Raw genomic sequence first — 8,503 nt, 5'->3', positions numbered from 1 at the left:
TCCCAAAGTGCTGGAATTACAGGCATGAGCCACCACGCACGGCCGGTCTGTGCATTCTTGCTGGCTGTTGGCTGGAGGCTGTCTTCACCTCCTAGAAGCTGCCCACAGTTCTTTGTCAGGTGGGCTTTCCCCAACATGGCTACGTATTTCATCAGAACAGCAATTAAAGTCTCCAGAGCAAGTCTCCTAGCAAGATGGATCTCATACAATGTAATGTAATTATGAACGTGACATCGTCTCACCTTTGCCATAGTCTATTGCATAAAAGGAAGTTATAGTTTCTGCCCACACTTAAGGACAGAGGGTCACATGAAGGCGTGAATGCCAGGAAGCGGGGATCCTGTGGGGGTCACCCTAGCGTCTATCTGCCACATACACTATGAGCAGCCAGGCCTGGGTCACATACCCAGCTCAGTTACCAGAAGAAGAAATATCAAAAAGCTTTCTGGGAAATTAAAAATATAATTCCTTCAGTTCACATAAAAATGGGAGACATTCTGAATATATAATTGCCATGACTTGGCAGCCATTGAGTATGGTGTAGGGAAGGGAGGAAATAAAGATGACTCAGAGCCTGAAAGCCAGTCAGACTGGAAAGAGGACAATGCTATTACTGAATCTGAGGACTTAAGAGAAGGAAGGAAGATGGAGATTTATCTGAAGTTCCCATAGGACATCCACATGGAGTTGCCTACCTGGAGCTCAGGACAAGGCCTGAGACATAGATTGGAACATAATCTACCTAGAAGTGGAAGAGATTTACAGCTGTGGGAATGGATGACACATTCGTGTATGCAGCAGTAGGTGACCATTTCCTCCTACGTGCCTGCTCAAAGCCTTTCAAATTGTCACTGAAACTCCTTAAGCTTACAAAGTCTTTCATGGTTTAGCTCTTGCTTACCTCTCTAGATTCTTGATTGACCTTCTCCTTAGAACACTATTACATTCCTTACAGGTCTCCAAAAATGCCGTGTTCTATTTTCTCTAAGCCTTTGCTTACTATTTCTCACTGCATGAAACACTCTTCACCCCTCCCCTTATCATTGCCCAGCCATGTATCTTTTGGGTCTCCATGTAGATTACACACTCTGGAAAGCCTTCCATGACACCAACTTAGATTGTCCCCTCTATGGGCTTTAGTAGCATGTGGTACAGCCCCTTTCTGTAGTTCCAACAGCACGGTATTATCATTACCTACTCGCTTTTCTCTTGTGAAACGATAAGCTTCTTGAAGATAGGGATGGCGTCTAGCCACTATTGTATCTCCAGTTCTTAGCACAGTCTTTAGTACATGGAACATGCTTAGTAAGCATTTGTTAAATGAATGAGGAGTGAGTGTTAACTTATTTCTCTCTCAGTTCAACCTCCTTTGCTTGTAAGTGTCAGAAAGCCCAATCCAAAGAGCTTAAGCAAAAAGAGGAATTCGTGGCTCACATAAGCCAAGAAGTCTAGAGGAGTCTCGTGCCCATCACTGAATGAATCGTTGTTCTTTCAGGAGAATGCAAGGCTCTGATTGGCCAAGCCTGGGTCACATGTCACTCTAGTTCTGCTCTCCCAAGACCACTCAGGCTGGGGATGAGGGATGGTGCTGGAAGTGGGAAGAGGAAGGGTCTCCAAACTACAGTCCTGAACTTTCCCTGGAATTTTGGTGAGGGGATCCTGGGTAACCCGTAAAAACAAATTTCTGTTAAGTAATGCCTACAATTCAGGGGGATAGGGAGGACACAGATCCAGCAAAGAAATTCTAGGTTAAGCAGTCTGAGGAATAGGCAAAGAGCTAAGAATGTATAGTGTCATGAAAGGAAAGGTGACTAATATTTGTTTAGCACTGACCATGTGACAGCTTTTCATACAACATATCATTTAACCCTCACAATAACTCTCAAATACATAGTTATTTCCAGTTGACAGAATCTTTGGGTAAACCGAGTCTCAGAGGGACTATGTAACCCACTTAGGCCACACAATTCCTGGTGTCAAAAAAGGTTGGGGACTGCTTCATTATAGGAACAAGGCTTTCTTCATTTTTGTCTCCAGCCTAGGAAAGGGCCTTACTCATACTGTGCATCACTAAGTGCTTGTTAAATTAATGAGTAAATGATTAATTGCATGAGCAAAAGATGAAAAACTGTATCCCAGGAAGAAATGAAGGTAGAGAAAGAACAGCAGGGGTGGGTTAGATTCAAACATGTTTTTCGGGCAGGTGGAAAGAGGTTGAAATGAAAGAAAATGTTGATGATGAAGCAATATTCCCTGTGAGGTTCAAATTCTTGGAAAAAGCCTTAGATAAAAATTTTCAATTTTTCTTTCCCCAGAGCGAGAGAGAGAGAGAGAGAGAGAGAGAGAAGTATGGCTTTGGGAGAGTCTGGGGTAGAGGGAAGGAAGACCAAAAGTGTTCTTGTCGGCTTCCTCGGTCTTCACTGTGAAAAAGTAAAGGTTCTCATTTCTACAATTCTGTCGAGTGTACACTGACCTGATATTTTAATTCATGCCTCATTCACACAGTGCCAAGCAGAGAATAGATGCTAAAATAAATGTGTAAACTCACTGGGTTGAATTGAATGAAATCAAATTATCTCTTAGAAAAATTTGAATGTAGCCTACAGAAAGGGCAGTTACCTATAAGCCTAATTTGATGGCTTGCCAGGACTTTGGTAGGTGCAGTGGGAAGCTGGAGGAAGGCAGTACAATGTATCCATGTCATCTGTTCTACAGAATGTCTTTGCTGGGCAAATACCTCCTTATCATTTTCCTTTTTCAATGCAAGCTTACATCCTACTTCTTCAGGACACCTGGGCTTGGGCAGTGATTATTAGGTTGAGTGTTTGTAATAACAGGTCTGTCTTGGGAAATTATAGGCTGTGAGGTCTCAGAGGTTAGCAATCAGAAGAGATTTACTAAGCCTTCTCTGACCAGTTCCAGGGCTGTATTTCTTAGCAGACTGACTCAGCCAGCAGTGCCACGTGTGAAACAGGTGGCAAGGTTGGTCACACTGCCTCTGTTCACATGCTATTCTGTCCACTCCCTAACGGTCCCTGACACCAGCCGAGAGAGTGAAGACTTGGCCTGCTGGGGATGCCTCCAGCTGCAGAAGGCAGCCTGACCTTGAATTCGAGCAGGCTTTAAATTCTTCGCCTCACAGAATGAGGTAACAGAAAGATGGATGATTGCTGATTAGAACACTGTGACCTGAAAAAATTAAGTAATCCACAGTGAAAACTCATTCCCCTGTCTCTGTTTAGTCTCTGACAGGAATAAAAGATGGGATAAAGGGTGGGGTAGGGAATGGGGTGGTGGCATCAGGGGGCCCCCTTTGGCCACCAGTAGGTGCCTTTATTGATGTGTTCCCATGAGAAGGAGCAAAGAAAAGGGGTTGGAATAAAAAAGAAGAAAATCTTGTCCTTCGTGGCATAGATGAGCCTGGAGGACATTATGTTAAGTGAAATACACTAAGCACAGAAAGACAAATACTGCATGATCTCACTCATGTGGGAGATAAAACAAATTTTTTGAGCCCATGGAAGTAGAGAGCAGAATTGTAAGTATTAGAGGATAGGAAGGGTGGGTGAGGGAGGGGAGGAGGGTGAGAGTTCTGGTGCTTTGCAGCACTGTAGGGCGAATGCAGTTAACTATAATTTATTGTATATTCTCAAAAAGCTTCAAGATGATTTTGAATATTCACAACACAAAGAAATGGTAAGTGTTTGAAGTGATGGTATGCTAATTACCCTGATTTGATCATTACTCATTGTATGCGTGTATTGAAATAGCACTCCAGCTGGGCCCGGTGGCTCACACCTGTAATCCCAGCACTTTGGGAGGCCGAGGCAGGCAGATAACAAGGTCAGGAGATTCAGACCATCCTGGCTAACACTGTGAAACCCCGTCTCTACTAAAAATACAAAAAATTAGCTGGGCATGGTGATGCACACCTGTAGTCCCAGCTACTCGCGAGGCTGAGGCAGGAGAATCACTTGAACCCAGGAGGCGGAGGTTGCAGTGAGCTGAGATCGCACCACTGCACTCCAGCCTGGGCGTCAGAGCAAGACTCTGTCTCAAAAAAAAAAAAAAGAAAAGAAAAGAAAAAGAAATAGCACTCTATATCCCACCAATTTGTACAATTATTACATGACAACTAAAAATAAAAGGAAAAGGCCGGGTGCGGTGGCTCAAGCCTGTAATCCCAGCACTTTGGGAGGCCGAGACAGGAGGATCACGAGGTCAGGAGATCGAGACCATCCTGGCTAACACGGTGAAACCCCGTCTCTACTAAAAAATACAAAAAACTAGCCGGGCGAGGTGGTGGGCGCCTGTAGTCCCAGCTACTTGGGAGGCTGCGGCCGGAGAATGGCGTAAACCTGGGAGGTGGAGCTTGCAGTGAGCTGAGATCCAGCCACTGCACTCCAGCCTGGGCAACAGAGCGAGACTTCGTCTCCAAAAAAAAACAATACAATACAATACAATACAGTACAATACAATACAATACAATACAATACAATACAATACAATACAATACAATAAAAGGAAAGGAAAGGAAAAAGAAAAGCAAAGAGGCTGGAGAGAATGGAGTGTAATTCCACCCCTTTGTGGTATTGGGGGGCCAGGAGGAGGCTGGGCTAGGCAGGGAAGCAAGGAACTCACTTGCCCAACTACAGGGATTTCAGATCTTCCTGTTTGTACAAGTAGGTGGTTTATTTCAAAATAAGCTATTTTGGATTCTTACTTTGCATAGAGTTTGTACATGTTTTCTGCAAAAGCCCAGGCGGAGGCCTCTGAGCAGGGGGTTTGGTGATGAAGTCGGTCAGAATGAGGTTTTTGATACATGGAACTTTTGCCTAATTTCAAACAATATATCTTCTGCTCCCTTTACTCCTTCCACTTTCTCAGCTCCACCAGCCACATGGTTTGTGGAGGTATACATGAATCAACTGCCTGTCTATGGTAGAGTGTCTATTTTTCTAACAAGGGCCAGCCCCAGGAAAAACTGCAACAGTTGAAGTTCAGCTTCTCCTCTTCCTCCCTATCCTACCAACTCTGTAGCACAATCTAGTTGTCAAGGAACCCAGAAAATTTGTGGTTTAAGGTATGACTTTTCTCACGTGTATTTTCATCCTGATAATAGGCCGATTACATTTTGCTTTCCTGTACATTTTCTCATTTGGCCAGCAACCCTGTGAATAAAACACTAGTGAGCATTGTCTCCCAAAAGGTATTTTGGACCACTTATGAAATGAACTGCCATCTTCTGAGAGCTTGCTACCTGCCAGTCGCTGTGCTGAACGCCTTACATACCTCAACTAATCATCATAACCACTGTGAAGCTGATACTCTTATCCCTAATTTCCAGAGGAAAAAGCTAGGTATACATAACTTGCCAAAGGTCACACAGCTAACTAGGGGCAAAATCAGGATTAAGGCCTGGGTCTGACCAAGTCCAAATCCTGTGCTCTTATCTCTTTCACCATTCTGACTGTGCAGAAGGCAGGACAGGTATTAGTATGCCTGTTTTCTTTGTCTTGTCTTTTCTTTCTTTTTATTTATTTATTTATTATTATTATTTTTTGAGACAGGGTCTCACTCCATTGCCCAGGCTGGAGTGCAGTGGCTCAATCCTAGCCCACTGCAGCCTCCACCTCTTTAGCTCAAGCAATCCTCCCACCTCAGCCTCCTGAGTAGTGGGGACTGCAGTTATATACCACCATACCCAGCTAATTCTTGTATTTTTTTTTTTAGAGATGGGGTCTTGCTGTGTTGCCCAGGCTGGTCTCAAACTCCTGGGCTCAAGCAATTCTCCCACCTTGGCCTCCCAAAGTACCGGAATTGCAGGTGCGAGCAACTGCACCTGGCCATATGCCCATTAAGATCTTTTTCTCTTTTAAAATGGAAGTTCAGAGAACAATTTCGCAGAACTCCCAGTGGCAGAGTTGGGGTTAGAGCCCCTTTAACAGATGACGACAGAAGAAAAATTCCTACCTCCTGATTGGGCCACCATGTCGGCTTCTAGGCACACTAATAGGAAATGTAAAAACCTTCCTGTACCTCTCAAATCATATAGTCAGCACCTGACTCTTCATAAATTGAGTCCAGGCCGGGCACGGTGGCTCACACCTGTAATCCCAGCACTTTGGGAGGCCAAGGCGGGTGGGTCACGAGGTCAGGAGTTTGAAACCAGCCTGGCCAACATGGTGAAACCCCACCTCTACTAAAAATACAAAAATTAGCTGGGCGTGGTGATGCAGGTCTGTAATCCCAGCTACTCAGGAGGCTGAGGCAGAGAACTGCTTGAACCCGGGAGGCGGAGGTTGCAGTCAGCCAACATCACGCCACTGCACTCCAGCCTGGGCGACAGATCGAGACCCGTCTCAAAAAAATTAAGTCCAAATAAAATGGGAGACTCTCCTAAACCACCTGCAATATGGCTTCCTCACCTGTTACTCCATGAAATGGTTCCTCTCCACATCATCTGTGACTTCCTGGCTGAATCGTTCTTACTTCATATTTGTGTGTATCTTGGCCTCTCCGCAGTGTTTCATTGCTTATTGAAACTGTCTTCTGCCTTGATTTTAGGGTAGCAGCCTGTACTGGTTTTACTGCTACTTTTCTGGCTTCTTCTCAAGCTTTTTCTCAAAGGTTCAGGTTTCTCTGACTACACTGGTCATGGTTCAGGTGCAGGAAGCATAGCCTACCCTAGCTAGTTTAAGCCAAAAGGATTATTGCAAGGTATTAATTGGCTTACACCATCAGTGGGAGAGCTGAAGAAGTGGATTTGAGGCTGAATTACTAGGAACAAAGTCACACTCGGAACTGACTTGCCAGGGGATTTGCTGCTTCTGCCACAATTAGGGAGTGCCAATGAGCTAGCAAACTCACAACCTAGAGTTGCTCTGCTCCACACAAGCAGAATAGATGCTTCCTGTCCTGCCCCCCTTGCCCCCCAACAACTTATTCAACTCTGAAATTGTAGTCTTATGTCAATGTGTCTAATTGTCACAACCTAAGTCACATCTTTAGAAACTCTACCTGAAGGAATCTGGAAAATGTAGTTTTTGGCTTTCCAATTCTGCGTTACGGGAAGGCATACTCAAAGATAATTGAAATAGACATTGAGTCACTCAGTCACTTAGGTTTTATTGTTTTCCTGTTGCAATATACCAATAATGTGGGGAAAGGAAAGAAAGATCAGACTGTTATTGTTTCTATATAGAAAGAAGTAGACACAGGGCCGGGCGCGGTGGCTCAAGCCTGTAATCCCAGCACTTTGGGAGGCCGAGAAGGGCGGATCACGAGGTCAGGAGATTGAGACCATCCTGGCTAACACAGTGAAACCCCGTCTCTACTAAAAAAATACAAAAAACTAGCCGGGTGAGGTGGTGGGCGCCTGTAGTCCCAGCTACTCGGGAGGCTGAGGCAGGAGAATGGCGTAAACCCGGGAGGCGGAGCTTGCAGTGAGCTGAGATCCGGCCACTGCACTCCAGCCTGGGCGACAGAGCGAGACTCCGTCTCAAAAAAAAAAAAAAAAAAAAAGTAGACATTAGAGACTCCATTTTGTTCTGTATTTGAGATGCTATTAATCTGTGACCCTACCCCCAGCCTTGTCCTTGCAAGAGACATGTGCTGTGGTGTCTCAAGGTTTAAAGGATTTTTGGGCTGTGCAGGGTGTGCTTTGTTAAACAAGTGCCTGAAGGCAGTATGCTTGTGAAAAGTCGTCACCATTCTCTTAATCTCAAGTATCCAGGGACACGTACACTGCCAAAGGTCGCAGGGACCTCTGCCTAGGAAAGCTAGGTATTGTCCAAGGTTTCTCCCCATGTGATAGTCTGAAATATGGCCTCGTGGGAAGGGAAAGACCTGATCGTCCCCCAGCCTGACACCCGTGAAGGGTCTGTGCTGAGGAGGACTAGTATAAGAGGAAAGAAGGCCTCTTGGCAGTTGAGATAGAGAAAAGCATCTGTCTCCTGCCCATCCCGGGGCAATGGAACATCTTGGTGTAAAATGATTGATTGTATGTTCTGTTTACTGAGAAAGGAGAAAACCGCCTTAGGGCGAAAGGTGGGACTTGCTAGCAGCAATGCTGCTCTTTATGCACTAAAAAGGTTTATGGAGATGTTCACACATGCATATCAAGGCACAGCACTTTTCCTTAAACTTATGTCACAGAGATCTTTATTCATATGTCTTACTGCTGACCTTCCCCCTACAATGATCCTATTATCCTGCCACTTCCCTTTTTCTAAGATGGTAAAGATAATGATCAATAAATACTGAGGGAACTCAGAGACCGGTGCCGGCGTGGGTCCTCTGTATGCTAAGCTCCGGTCCCCTGGGCCCACTTTTTCTTTCTCTGTACTTTGTCTCTGTGTCTCATTTCTTTTCTCAAGTCTCTCGTTCCACTTAACGAGAAACGCCTACAGGTGTGGAGGGGCAGGCCACCCCTTCACAATGACAGATAATATTCACATGCACTACTCACTTCCTTGACTAAAATTCTGATGCAGTTTCCTAA

This window comes from Theropithecus gelada, chromosome 4, assembly GCF_003255815.1.
Source record: "Theropithecus gelada isolate Dixy chromosome 4, Tgel_1.0, whole genome shotgun sequence".
Lineage (NCBI taxonomy): Eukaryota > Metazoa > Chordata > Mammalia > Primates > Cercopithecidae > Theropithecus > Theropithecus gelada.
This window is presented reverse-complemented; position numbering follows the sequence as displayed.